Source organism: Haliotis rufescens, unplaced genomic scaffold, assembly GCF_023055435.1.
Source record: "Haliotis rufescens isolate VD_foot unplaced genomic scaffold, xgHalRufe1.0.p SCAF_4, whole genome shotgun sequence".
In the NCBI taxonomy this organism is placed as follows: domain Eukaryota; kingdom Metazoa; phylum Mollusca; class Gastropoda; order Lepetellida; family Haliotidae; genus Haliotis; species Haliotis rufescens.
In genome coordinates, this window is record NW_025964112.1 from 45,454,601 (window position 1) to 45,469,296 (window position 14,696).

Below are 14,696 nucleotides of genomic sequence, written 5' to 3' on the forward strand. Positions count from 1 at the left end.
CATACACATACACATACACATACACAGACACATACACATACATACACATAAGCGTATTTCGGGGTATATTCAAATTGAAAAACATACACAAAAGCATTTTTAGGGGTATATTCAAATTGACAAAACATACACATACACATACACATACACATACACATACACATACACATACACAGATCCATGAGCGTATTTCGGGGTATATTCAAAATGATAAACATTCACATACACATATTAGCGTATTTCAGAGTATATTCAAATTAACAAAACAAACACATAAGCATTTTTCGGGGTATATCCAAATTGACAAAACAAACACAAACACAAACACAAACACAAACACAGACACAGACACAGACACAGACACATACACATACACATACACAGACACAGACACATAAGCGTATTTCGGGGTATATTCAAAATGATAAACATTCACATACACATATAAGCGTATTTCGGAGTATATTCAAATTAACAAAACAAACACCCGCATACATATTTGCATGGTTCCGAGTATATTCAAATTAACAAAACATACACAAAAGCATTTTTCGGTCATATTCAAATTGATAAAACATACACTTACATATATTTCGGGGTATATTCAAATTGACAAATCTTACACATACACATATCTCGGGGTATATTCAAATTGACAAACCATAACTGCACTCATATCGTTTTGGTATTGACGGCATTGTTTTAAGTTTTTACGTAGACCTTCTCTTTATCACATGTGCTTCTACTGTACAACAATGTAAATCGAAAAAGCACACCTGCTAATTTGTGGTCGGAACATGTCCTTTACATGGTAAAACAATCTGAGAAGTCTGTGTAATGTGTTAAAAGATATGCGTCAAATTAAACAATAACACACCTCGGGTGGTACTTCTATTATGGCCTATTGTCTAATGTGTAAAGTGCTAATAAATATTTACACAAACCAAAATAAGCTATAACATTGATCCATTAAGACATTGTTAGTGGCTCCTGATATTACTTTTCCACAATATCATTAGCATGCTTGGTGTGCATATAATTAACCAGCGGAATGTTCCAAGATGCATGTGTCGCTATTTTGGATTATGATTATAGACTTTTTAAAAAGAAAACCGACAGACAGAAAGACATTTATTAAGTATTTAGGTATTGGTCCATAATACACCCACCGTGCAGGTACATGCAGTACATGTTAACAGCGCTACAGAAGTCAGAGCTTCTGTCACGGAAGGTTTCTGGACACTGAAGAATAAAATAGCGTTTGTAGTACATTAATGTTCTCACACGTTTACTTTTTAAAACTTGTTTAATGCCTCATTCAGCAATGTTCCAGCTATAATACGACTTACTGTAAATAATTGAGTCTGAACCAGACTGACCCGTGATTGATATTATGAGCGGGGACACACGCCCTGGGTACGATGAAATAAATTTAACTGCGCCTGACTGTCTGATAAAAGTAAGTGAGTTTTCTGGGGACCAATTCAAACCCGGATTCCCCACGGAGTTTCTTACAACTGATAATAACAGAAAAGCATTTCACAAAAGGGTGAGATATTTGTTCAAGTAGAACTTTCTAAGATCAATACATCATTCTCATTTTATTTGGACAAGTGTTTTATCCTCCATAAATATAAAACGGCAACACAAGAGAATAAGCCGTGAAGATTCCGGTGAGAATAGGTCTTCAGCAACCCATGCTTGCCGTAAAAGGCGACTGTGCTTGTCGTAAAAGGCGACTAACGGGATCGGGAGGTCAGGCTCGCTGACTTGGTTAATGCATGTCATCGATCCCAATTGCGTGGATCGATGCTCATGAAGTCAATCACTGGATTGTCTGGTCCAGACTCGATTATTTACAGACCGCCGTCATATAGCTGGAATATTGCCGAGTGCGGCGTTAAACAACAAACAAACAAACAAACAAACAGAGAATAACCAGAGACCCGATTAACCAGTTCCAACAGGTTCCATTGGGCGTACAAGGCAAAATAGCGGTGAACATTATATGAATGGATCACTGAAAATCAGTGATGACACCAGATGTTCGCGAAAACTTAATCATTTGGTGATATATTTTTATATCCTCACATCAACAGCTTGCTTAATCTACTGCATCGAAACTGGCATACATCACTTTTAAATATACTGGAGTTATCAGAGAAAGATACCTTTCCTCATTTAAAGGTAACGCGAGTCTTACAAAGAGTGAATTTAACTGAAACACATCTGCTGGAGTTACTTAATTTAATCAAAAGAAAGTCAATGACAAGTATGCCATCGTTATTATCCACTGATAACCAGAAAAACAAAGCATCGATCACAAACGAATGAATGATATATCTATATAACCTATAAGAAGGGTTTCCGTATTATCGGTGTCCGGTGTAGCGAGGTGGGGAATAACAAGGTTTAAACTGATGGGTACACAGTTATTACATATGTAATACACACAAGTTATTTGAGGGAAAATATCCCCCAAAAAGATAACATTTCAGTACTAAACACGAATATTATAGATAACCTAAATATTTTTTAAATAAAAAGATTAACTTTGTATCAAATTAAAGGAAAACATGTCGGCCCCTTGAAGTATTCTAATAACATCTCTTATCTGCTGTGCAGAATCTGCGTGTAACCAGTATCTTGGCTTTTCATATTTTCTTATTTATATGTTTGCGGTTAAAACGTAATACGTCACTGTCTTGACGAGCGAGATAAACTTCCTAATCATCTCTGTACAAACAAACACGTTTTACAAACACTGTGTATCAATTTTGGACAAATGATGCGAGGAGGGATAGAAATTGAACACAAACAAATTAGAATATTAAGTTACCTCTGCATCTTAAGATACTGACTCTGAGCTCAAGTTGTGTTTGTCTTGTAAGGAGTCCAACCTCTTTGAGTCTGTGATTAAGGTCCGTGCCATATGCGAATACAAACGTATTATTTTGACCAATAAATGGAATCGTTTTGCTGGGTACAATCCTATTTTTATGTGGTAACTGTTGTGATTCGTCACGACATTAACCGGGTTCGATTCTATGACAGTCGGTCAGCGGACTACGAAGGCCCTCCTTGCTGTCCCCGCCGGTATTTTTGTTCGATAAGAGATTAGATTAGATGTTTTGATCGTTCCGTTTGGAAACTCAGTAGAAATGCATTGCTACGTTTCTGAGGTTTTTCGATGCTGTCAATCAAATACAAATAAATGTCAAAAACATTTGTTTGTACACAGAAGCTGTAGAAACATAACAGTATTTCAGGTTGCACATATTCATCCTGTGTGGTATAAACAACATGTCGTATCAGGTAACTGCTCACTTGTGGTAACAGGAAATTGTTCACGTGTGGAATCGGGTAATTGTTCACTTTTGGAATCGGGTAATTGCTCTCTTGTGGTATACTATAATTGTTCACTTTTGGAACCAGGTAACTGCTCTCGTGTGGTATCCGATAATTGTTCACTTGTAAAATCAGGTAATTGCTCCCTTGTGGAGTCAGATATTTGCACATGTGTTGCATCAGGTAATTGTTCAAATGTGGAATCAGGTAATTGTTCACTTGTGGTATCAGGTAATTGTTCACTTGTGGTATCAGTTCATTGCTCAATTGTAAAATCAGGACATTATCACTTGCAATATGAGGTGAATATTTGTGTCGGGTAATTATTCACTTGGGATGCTGGGTAATTATTCAATTGTTGGAAGTGACACGGGTGGCCCAGTCGTCTAAGGCGAAGCAATTTGCTGTGTAGAGTTGCGTCTTCTGGGCGTGCCCAAAACCTCTGCTTGTGAGTTCGGATCCCAGATTCTTCTGAGTATATTTCTTGGTTTGTCAGCACCATACCAGTGCTCGTTGGTTTAACAAAAACGTCGTCGACTTGTGTGAGCTTTCCTTTCCCATTCCTTGGTCAATGGTCAAAGGTCTGTAACTCCACATTGCTGTAAAGATGGGTACCCGTCAGGATGAATTTGTGACGGGATTGAAACCCAAGTTGCAGTTGGTGTAGACTATTCACCGGTTGCTTGGAGACGTAGTATTAAATGTTTTGTTAACTGGGGCATTTTGGTGAATATCTACTCAAACTAAATTTCTGCTCAAAACATGTTCATCCCACGAACTTGTAATTTTATTCAGTAAAAACTGTATCAACACTATAACAAGACATCACATATGCCATCTTAGAAAGGTGTTAACAAAGTTCAATGATTAACGATGAAAACATTGAGTATATCTAGTTTTGTTTGACCATAAATCGAGTAAAGGAACGAGTATTGCCTTAAAATATACACCTGTGCAAGCCTACCACTTTGAGATGAGTTGAGGTCAAATGAGGTTTACCGTCGCGTTCAAAATTATTGCATTTATACAGCGTCTGTTTCTGAGTGTGAGTGTGTGTGGCTGCTTGTACTAGTCCGGACTAATGCCGATTTAATAGTGGTAACCATTCCGCAGTTTAACTCGAATATCTAAGTCAGAAACAGTATACTGACTACGAGCCGACTAGTCCTTGTTTTAGCGCCTTAATACCGAGCGCCAGACAGGGTATCAATAGTACCATCTTTAAACATCTTTTGGTATGACGCGGGCGGTAATCGAACCCCCGCCCTCCAGCTCTCCGGACAGACGCTCTACCACAAGACCACGGAGGCGGTCTCCTACCACTTTGAATAGGAGGTTGGACGTCAAATATATTTGCCGAAGTAGCTATTAGTCAATAGAATGAGTATAGATTATCTTTACGCCGCAATAGCAAAACAACAACAACAACAGCAACAACATCGTAACAACAGTACACGATTAACACCGGGGCAATCATTTTATGTAATAAACTCTTTCACACATCGATTATAAGTATCACAAGGGATGATGTATGTAAGTGAACCACAACATACAGTACTACCACGCGATGCGGATCTTTTTTTGTTAATTAACGCCGCAATATTTCAGATAGATGACGGCGGTTTGTAAATAATAGAGTCTGGACCCGATAATCCAGTGATTGACATCCTGAGCATCGATCTACTCAATTGGGATACGATGACATTCATCAACAAAATAAGCGAGCCTGACCATCCGATCCCGTTAGTCGCCTCTTACGGCAAGCATGAGGTGCTGAAGACCCCGGATCTCCAAGGGTCGAATCGGAACATGACCTGGAGGATGTGTCATTGTATGAGTGTGTGAGTTTTCCAATATTCCAGTTATAACTCGGCCTATCAGCTTAATGTTGGAGGAAAGCCCGAAATGATGCATGTCTCAGACGTTTACCACTTCCGTGAAACGAACGACCATGGGTATGGTGCTGACAGATCTAGAAACATAATCGGGACGAACCTGGATTATTATTATATAAGAGGTAGGTTTTGTTTGCGCTGCTTTCAGCAATGCTCTGTATAACTAACTACACGATACATAAACTACTGGGGAAAAACAATATGCCCTTGAAAATATGATATCACCAAAAAACTACAAACGTAATCAAAACGTTACTAGGCTAGCCTGTTGTGAGATACTCATTGCTATGAGTCATGTAATATCGCCTATGATACCCGTATCGAATACATCACCATAGAAATAGCATTTTATGTGTGTGTTTTTGACACCATCAAACATGGGTGTATAGTTTCTCTTGCCCGGAAGTCTGCCGTCTCGAGATACTATAAGAAACAAAAGTATATCTAAAGAATCTAAATTAATCTAAATAAATAATGATGTTAATTAAGAGCACAAAACATGGACTGGTCGGCTCGGAGTATACGGTGTCTGAGTAGGGTATTTGTTAAACTGCGGGATGGTATCTCAGTGGGATAGCACTATAAAACTAGCATTAGTCCGGGCTAGTACAAGCAGCACACAGACACACACAGACACAGACACACACAGACACACAGACACACACACACAGACACACACACACACACACACACACACACACACACACACACACACACACACACACACACGTGCATGCACGTTTCTATATAAGAGCAAAAATCTTGGACGCAACGTAAAACCCCATTTCACCTCACCGGTTACTTGTTGATAGTCGTAGAATAAAGATCATTTTGCGGAACCTGGCCTTAGGGGATATTTGGTAACTATTTTCCGGACATCCTCACATTGGTCATTCACAAACGAATTCTTAAGCTTTCCTTTCTAATAGTAGCATAGCCATTTTGCCACCTTTTAAATAACTGACTCAAATAAGTGTCGAGTTTCTTCGCGAAATTTGACTATTTTATTGCAAGGTGTTCAATAAACTATAATACTCGATGTCTGTACCTTACACGTTCCAATCTGGTTTGACACCTACCTATCGGTTGACTCTGATACCACTGCAGTTCATTACCATGCGTTCAATAACCATCACTACCAGACACTTTCCCCTACAGTGTACAGGTCGCGTTACTGGGAAACACCTGCCAATAAATCCCGGCGATGTCCCTGTACATAGAGGTGACGTGGGGTTCAACGTCAGGTCCAAGATTATTGCATTATATAGCGACGTGCATGCACGTGTGTGTGTGTGGCTGCTTGTACTAGTCCGGACTGATGCCGATTTATAGTGCTAGCCCACTGGGATACCTTGCCGCAGTTTAACATGAATACCCCACGCAGACACAGTATACTGACTCCGAGCCGACCAGTCCTTGTTTTAGCCCCTTAATACCGTGCGCCAGACAGCGTTACAACAAGTACCATATTTTGACGTCTTTTGGTATGACGAGTCCGGGGATCAAACCCCGGACCGTCCGCTCTCCGGGCGGACGCTATACCGCTAGACCTCCTGTACATAGAAGAAATTAGACTAACACATAGTATATGATTTTTTTAAATTTCCTGATGCTGATTTCATAATGTGGAATAGAACTGGCTAGAGCTGGTGAGACTTACTTTTATATAAATCTAGATTGGTTTTGTTTCACACCATACATATATTCCACGTGTTTCAGCGGTGATTGATGCGGAGGACGAAGTGATCACCAAGTTCAGTTCCAAATAAATACATGAAGCTTGACACCCACGTTAACATTGGTTCTGGAATAATGTGAGGTGAAATGGGGTTTAACGTCGCGTTCAAAATTATTGCACTTATATAGCGACGTGCATGTACGTGTGTGTCTAGCTGCTGGTACTAGTCCGGACTTACGCCAGCTTTATAGTGACCACCACTGAGATATCATGCCGCAATTTAACACGGATACCCCTCCCAGACACAGTATACTGACTCCGAGCCGACCAGTCCTTGTTTGAGCCCCTTTAAGCCGAGCACCAGACAGGGTAACACCAAGTACCATCTTTAACGTCTTTTGGTATGACGCGGCCGGGATCGAACCCACGACCTTCCGCCTTCCGGGCAGACGCCCTATCCACAAGACGGTAATAATAAAGAATCTTGTTACTGATTACTGAATTACGGATTACTCAAATAATTAATTTATTCAGAATAAATCAGACATGGAAATATATGACATGGAACTCCTTAATGCCAAGCACCAGGCAGGGTAACACCAAGTACCATCTTTTAGCATCATTTGGTATGTCTCTGCCTGGGGATCGAACCACCGACCTTCCGTTCCCTGAGCTGATGCTCTACCACTACGTCACGGGGCCAGTCCCCGTTATAAAGTTAATATGAGGGTAATGTGTATTTCCTTGAGTAAATATCTATTTCTACTTTACTATGATTTATTCCTATATTCGCTTTACGGGGTGTTAGCTTTATAGATAACCTATATACAGTCAAGTCTCGTTAATCCGACAATAAAAGATAATATTAATAAGAATACAATACAAAATGAATTAGTAAATCCATACATTTATAAATGAGAAATGGTATCTACGATTTATAGATTGTGCAAATGTCCACATTAGCTAACCAATAACAGTGCTGGATGGACAGCATCGGCGGTGGTGGGGTAGTTTAGTGGTTAAAGGGTTCGCTCTTCATGCCGGAGGCCCTGGTTCGATTCCCTACATGGATTCAATGTGTTAAGCCTATTTCTGGTGTCCCCAGCCGTGATATTGCTGGACTATTGCTAAAAGCGGCGTAAAACTAGACTCACTCACTAACTCACCGAGAGCATCATTTCCGAGAGCATGGTTGCAGGGATACCTTCCGACTTCGAGTTTCTCATGTCTTCACGTGGAGGTTGCTAATCGTTTGTTTGTTTGTTTGTTCGTTTCTTGTTTAACCCCGCACTCAGCAATATTCCAGCTGTTTGACGGCGGTATGTAAATAATCGAATCTAGACCAGACAATCCAGTAATTGATACCATGAGCATCGATCCATGCACTTGGGATACGATGAGATGCATCGACCAATCGAGCACAAACAATGACCCGATGCTGCTCAGAAGTGAATAATAATTCGATACCAAAAAGTAAACGATTACCAGATTCCACAAGTGAACAATTACCAGATTCCAACACGTGAACAATTACCATATTGCAACACGTGAACAATTACCAGATTCCAACACGTGAACAATCACAGGCTTCCAACTCTGAACAATTACCAGATCCCAACACGTGAACAATCACAGGATTCCAACACGTGAACAATAACCAGATTCCAACACGTGAACAATCACAGCATTCCAACTCTGAACAATTACCAGATTCCAACACGTGAACAATAACCAGATTCCAACACGTGAACAATTACCAGATTCCAACTCCGAACAATTACCAGATTCCAACACGTGAACAATTACCAGATTCCAACACGTGAACAATCACAGGATTCCAACTCTGAACAATTACCAGATTCCAACACGTGAACAATCACCAGATTCCAACTCTGAACAATCACCAGATTCCAACTCTGAACAATAACCAGATTCCAACTCTGAACAATCACCAGGCTCCAACTCTGAACAATTACCAGATTCCAACACGTGAACAATTACCAGATTCCAACTCTGAACAATTACAAGATTCCAACTCTGAACAATTACCAGATTCCAAAACGTGAACAATTACCAGTCAATAATTACTCAATATTAACAAGTAAACACATTGCTAATACCCCAGAAGAACAACAACCCGATAAGTGAACAATTACCCCATACGGTGGACAATATTACCCAATATATCAAGTGAATAACTCATACAACAGCCGAACAGACAATATACACGACATGTTTCCACCTTTGCATGTGTTTGTGATGGGTACCACCGGTGTGGCAGGATACGCTACCTTTTCGTTAACACCTGGTATCCTCACTATTTCATTGTGATTCATTAACACATGCTCATGATATAGTCGGAATCATACAATGGACTCTGCTTTCAGCATAGATTTCTTATCATTATAGAAATGTTTTTGTCGCTTTTATTTAGTGATAAAAAAAATCCGTTATAACGCTTCAACACAATAATATTGAGCATACATCATAATTATGTTAATTTTAGAGAAACTGTAAAGAAAATCCAATTAATATACTTTGCAAAATATTTATTTCGAGATATAAGTAAAAATGTTGAATACATATTAAAAAACTTTAAATGAAGAAGTTACAATTCAGCAGGAGATGTTTTCAAATAGTCGAAAGAGCTTAACCCAACGTTGCTGAATGAACACGATGGTTTATAGTAGATGTGTAATCAACAACTGTCGTAGCGGTTTTTATCCGGAGAACTTTACGACCAAGAGCGGTGGGAGTACTAACGCAGAGCTGTCGACGATGTCATGTGTTGAACAAAAACTACATCGTTCTTTAGCCATCTCGGGATGGGAGAGCAGCTGAGAGTATTTCTGAAATCACAAAACAAATGATTTTAATTTTTTCCCAGTTGTTTAAGACTTGATAATTATCAAACATGTAAATGTAGAGTTCCAAGTTCGACCCTAGGCCCGATTTTATTGTTCCTTGGCGGTGATTTTGATCTTAAATGAAAAGGACTGATTTGTTTTTCCCACATCACCATCAGATGACGTATTCTTGCATGAAACCAGCCGACAGGTTATGGGGGGTTGACAATGAATGTATCATGCGTTTCTTTTGTCTCTAAATTCATACAGAAAATTGAAACATTGTTAAGATATGAAGATAGTGTTACTTTATTAGCTAGTCCATGTGGGCTAACAAACTAAGTAGGTTACACCTTTGTCTGAACACATACCATATTAACTGAGAAAAATTGCTAAAGGGTTCTGTATTGGAGCCCACTGAAAAACGTACAAGTCTGTCGACCATGTTACTACCGCCAAGCTGATATAATCTTATGAGCGTAAAGAAAATCTTTAAGTTTCAGTCCGGCATTTTAGGATTTTGTCAATTTCATTTTAATCGCATTTTGGTGCATGTGGTTGAAATATGAATCGGGTACTGACATTTTAAACATACTCAAAGACATAAATAAAATGATGAGCAGGTGCCTTTTCTGTTAGTTGTATTGTTGTTAGACAATTGATTGATAAATTGCGTATTCTTGAAATGCTATAGGTTGTGATTATTTAACTCTAACCTTATAAAATTGTTGTGATGCTCAGTCGATGACGTATCGAAATCAGTATATATAGACAAATGTCAGTTGAAGAGGAAACAATTATGACTATGAAAATTGCTACGAGTATTATTAATTCCGTTTAAATAAAAAATAATGTGTGTGTGTGTGTGTGTGTGTGTGTGTGTGTGTGTGTGTGTGTGTGTGTGTGTGTGTGTGTGTGTGTGTGTGTGTGTGTAATAACTCCTCGTTATTCGATGAAATAAATATACTTTTTATTCGTATTTTATTTCGGATCGAATAACGAGTTGTTGTTACTTGCTTGATAGCGGTATAAGGGTCTATACCGAAACGTCGCCTTTACATTATTAAAGAAGTTTATATCCATAAATTGTGTCTACTTTGAGTTGTTCCTATATTTAAAATATGTGTAAACTGTGTGATTATTAGTCCATGGTATCCAGTTCCAATGCCGTAAAGTTCGTGATCGGTGTTTCTCACAGTTGTTATTGAAAATTATACTATTATCAATTAAATGAATTTGTCACATTGATTGTAAAAAGTTTCTTCAGTAAATATTTTTGTTTACTCTTTCTGTTATTGGACATACAATAGTGGTAATATAGGTGGCGTGAAATTGGGGTTTAACGTTGCGGTGTCTCGGTGTGTGTGTGTGTGTGTGTGTGTCTCGGTGTGTGTGTGTCTGTCTGCCTGTGCTAGACCAGACTTACGCCAGCTTTATAGTGCAAGCTCACTGAGATACCATGCCACAGTTTAACATGAATACCCCACTCAGGCACAGTATACTGACTCCGAGCCGATCAGTCCTTGTTTGAGCCCCTTTAAGCCGAGCACCAGACAGGGTAACACCAAGTACCATCTTTAACGTCTTTTGGAATGACGCGGCCGGGATCGAACCCACGACCTTCCGCCTTCCGGGCAGACGCCCTATCCACAAGACGGTAATAATAACGAATCGTGTTACTTACTGAATTACGGATTACTCAAATAATTAATTTATTCAGAATAAATCAGACATGGAAATATATAATCTATAAAGCAAAATTACGACAATATGCAACATCGTAGTAAAAATATATTTTACGAATCTACCATCAGATGGATCCACAGGGAACTGTTTATTTTCGTATATACTACACGGAGGCCAAATTTATCTTTGAAATATGTTTGCATTTTGTCATTGTTGAAGCGCGTTGAGTGGAACATTTTGTTGATAAATGAGGAACATGAGTTATTTATTCTTGTTTTTCATCTGTTATTAGTATAATAAATCTAAATGGAAGTGAGTCACGCACTGAGGCGTCCACCTGCCAAGCCGTGTCACTTGGACATTTTTATGAAACACACGTTCCTGCAACATCCAGACCTACCTGAATAGAGTAACATTACTTTCCTCCGGCCTCACGAGTGGTCCCTGCTAGTAAATCTCGCCCCTTACTCTACTACGATCATTCTCGCGTCTTACTCTACATCCATGACGAAAAGTGGGAGCGGGGTCTCTGAAACGAGCGATGAATATTTATTTGATGATTTTAGCAGGAAAACCTCACGGAATAAGATGGAGGAGAATTGGACTTTACCAGATGTCGCCCCAAGACCTCCAGAACGTACTTTAAGCTTCCAGAAGAGCCCAGAAGAATCGCGCTGTCTTTTAACAGCAGACCTCGAGCTACAGATGGTTAATACTTTAAATACAGGACTAATTCGAGAATAAAACCTTCAAAAAACTGGCGTGGGAAAGGTACGTCCGTCCAACCCCCCGCGGAGTTTGAAAGCAACTCTCTCCGCATGAACTAAAGTGAAATATTACTAATGTTTTATACCTACCCTGTTTTAAATATATTTTGCCACATGGAAACATTATAATTCAACAATACTTGGAGGGCTGGTTCATATTGCCTGACTGTTCATGCCGGCTTCAGTATGGACAGCCAGATGAAAGGACTATGTAGAGGGGCTTATTGTTATTGTAGCGCCAAGCATTAAGCTATCACATGGCTACTCCGGTATCATTTAGTTGCCTTCATCAGTGTGAATGTTAAAGGATCTTAAAGCGGAGGGTTTATTAATTTTTACTTGTATTGCTTTGGGTTACTGAGTTACAGAAGATGAAAGTGAATACAAAACCGAAGGAAACTCATCATATTCATCTCAGGTAACTAGAACATGAGACTGTAGTGAATTCATACCGGCTACACTCAATATAGCCGCTACTACTACTACTACTACTACTACTACTACTACTACTACTACTGCTACTGCTACTACTACCACTACTACTACTACTACTACTACTACTACTACTACTACTACTACTACTACTGCTGCTACTACTACTTATAATACTACTACTACTACTTTTACTTCTACTACAACTACTACTACTACTACTACTACTACACTACTACTACTACTACTACTACTACTACTATTACTATTACTATAAGCACCAATGACAGTTGTTTACAGATATCACTGCTTGCAATAAGCACCAATGACACGACTGTTTACTGATATCACTGCTTGCAATAAGCACCAATGATACAACTGTTTACTGATATCACTGCTTGCAATAAGCACCAATGATACAGCTGTTAACTGATATCACTGCTTCTAATAAGCACCAATGACACAGTTGTTTACAGATATCACTGCTTGCAATAAGCACCAATGATACAACTGTTTACTGATATCACTGCTTGCAATAAGCACCAATGATACAGCTGTTAACTGATATCACTGCTTCTAATAAGCACCAATGACACAGTTGTTTACAGATACCACTGCTTGCAATAAGCACCAATGACACAACTGTTTACTGATATCACTGCTTGCAATAAGCACCAATGATACAACTGTTTACTGATATCACTGATTGCAATAAGCACAAATGACACAGCTGTTTACTGATACCACTGCTTGCAATAGGTACACTGACAGCTGTTAACTGATATCATTGCTTCCAATAAGCACCAATGACACAGCTATTTACTGGTATCACTTCTACCAATAAGCGCCAATGACAGATGTTTACTGATATCACTGCTTGCAATAACTTGCAATAAGCACCAATGACACAGCTGTTTACTGATACCACTGCTTGCAATCAGGACCAATGACACAGATGTTTACTGATATCACTGCTTGCAATGAGCGCCACTGACAGCTGTTTACTGATGTCACAACTTACAATAAGCGCCAATGACACAGATGTTTACTGATATCACTGCTTGCAATAAGCACCAATGACACAGCTGTTTACTGATATCACTGCTTCCAGTGCACGCCCGGGCACTGCGTTTAGTTTGTTTGGCATCACTGCTTGCAACAAGCACCAATGACACAGCTGTTTACTAATATCACTGCTTGCAACAAGCACCAATGACACAGCTGTTTACTAATATCACTGCTTCCAATGCACGCCCGGACACTGCGGTTAGTTTTTCGTTTGGCATCACTGCTTACAGTAAGCACGACTGGACATGACATACAGGTACCAGTGATCGAACAAGGCTCTGTTGCATACTGATGCTCCTCCGAACAGCCGTTTACTTCTACCAGTGCAAGTACCACCACTGTTTCACCATCTATCACTACTTTCCGGGGAAATTAACGCCACTCTCATCAATATTCCAGTCATTAGACGGCGGTCTTGTGAACATCAAACCACGCCATCGAGTCACCGAGCATGACCAACCTGTCCATTAAGGCGCATCGTACGACCAGCGTATCCCGGAATCACCACGGGGGCACACAAATGTAGTGAGATGAAGATAAACTTGGGAGGGGACACTTAGCTTTGGCCTCGCCGGTTGTGCGACATCGTACCCCGAAAGAGTTATTATCATATCACAGCGCGTCAGCCTTTTGTGTGGAAAAAAAAAACCTTTGTTATCTTATTACTTTTGTTGTCCTTAAATGTACATATATTTGCTCTCTGCCTCATGGCATTCATTCACCTGATGAAGGAGTAAGCATATATTCCGAAACGTTGTGTTTCCTCGTAATAAAGAAGTTGACATCCATAAATTCTCTTCCTTATTTGTATCACTTCTAAATGCCATTCAAAGACCAAGACTAAAGCAAGGCTAGGTTTAACGCCGCTTTGATCAGTATTTCTGTTATATCACGCCGATGTGGGATGAAGTGATGCGGGTCTTAAACGTTTACCATTTTGGTGAAACCCAAGAGCGCAGGTGTGATGCTTACAAAA

The 14,696-nt window shown here is 39.5% G+C and overlaps 1 long non-coding RNA gene across 1 annotated transcript; it reads right to left on the reverse strand.

The window, feature by feature from the left end:
- Positions 1 to 9,482: 9,482 nt before the first annotated feature.
- On the reverse strand, positions 9,483 to 12,262 carry LOC124152170. Its single transcript, XR_006863474.2, has 3 exons — positions 12,201 to 12,262; positions 11,854 to 11,982; positions 9,483 to 9,770 (listed from the first exon to the last, which is right to left on the reverse strand). It is a non-coding gene; the product is annotated as an uncharacterized LOC124152170 (long non-coding RNA).
- Positions 12,263 to 14,696: the final 2,434 nt, after the last annotated feature.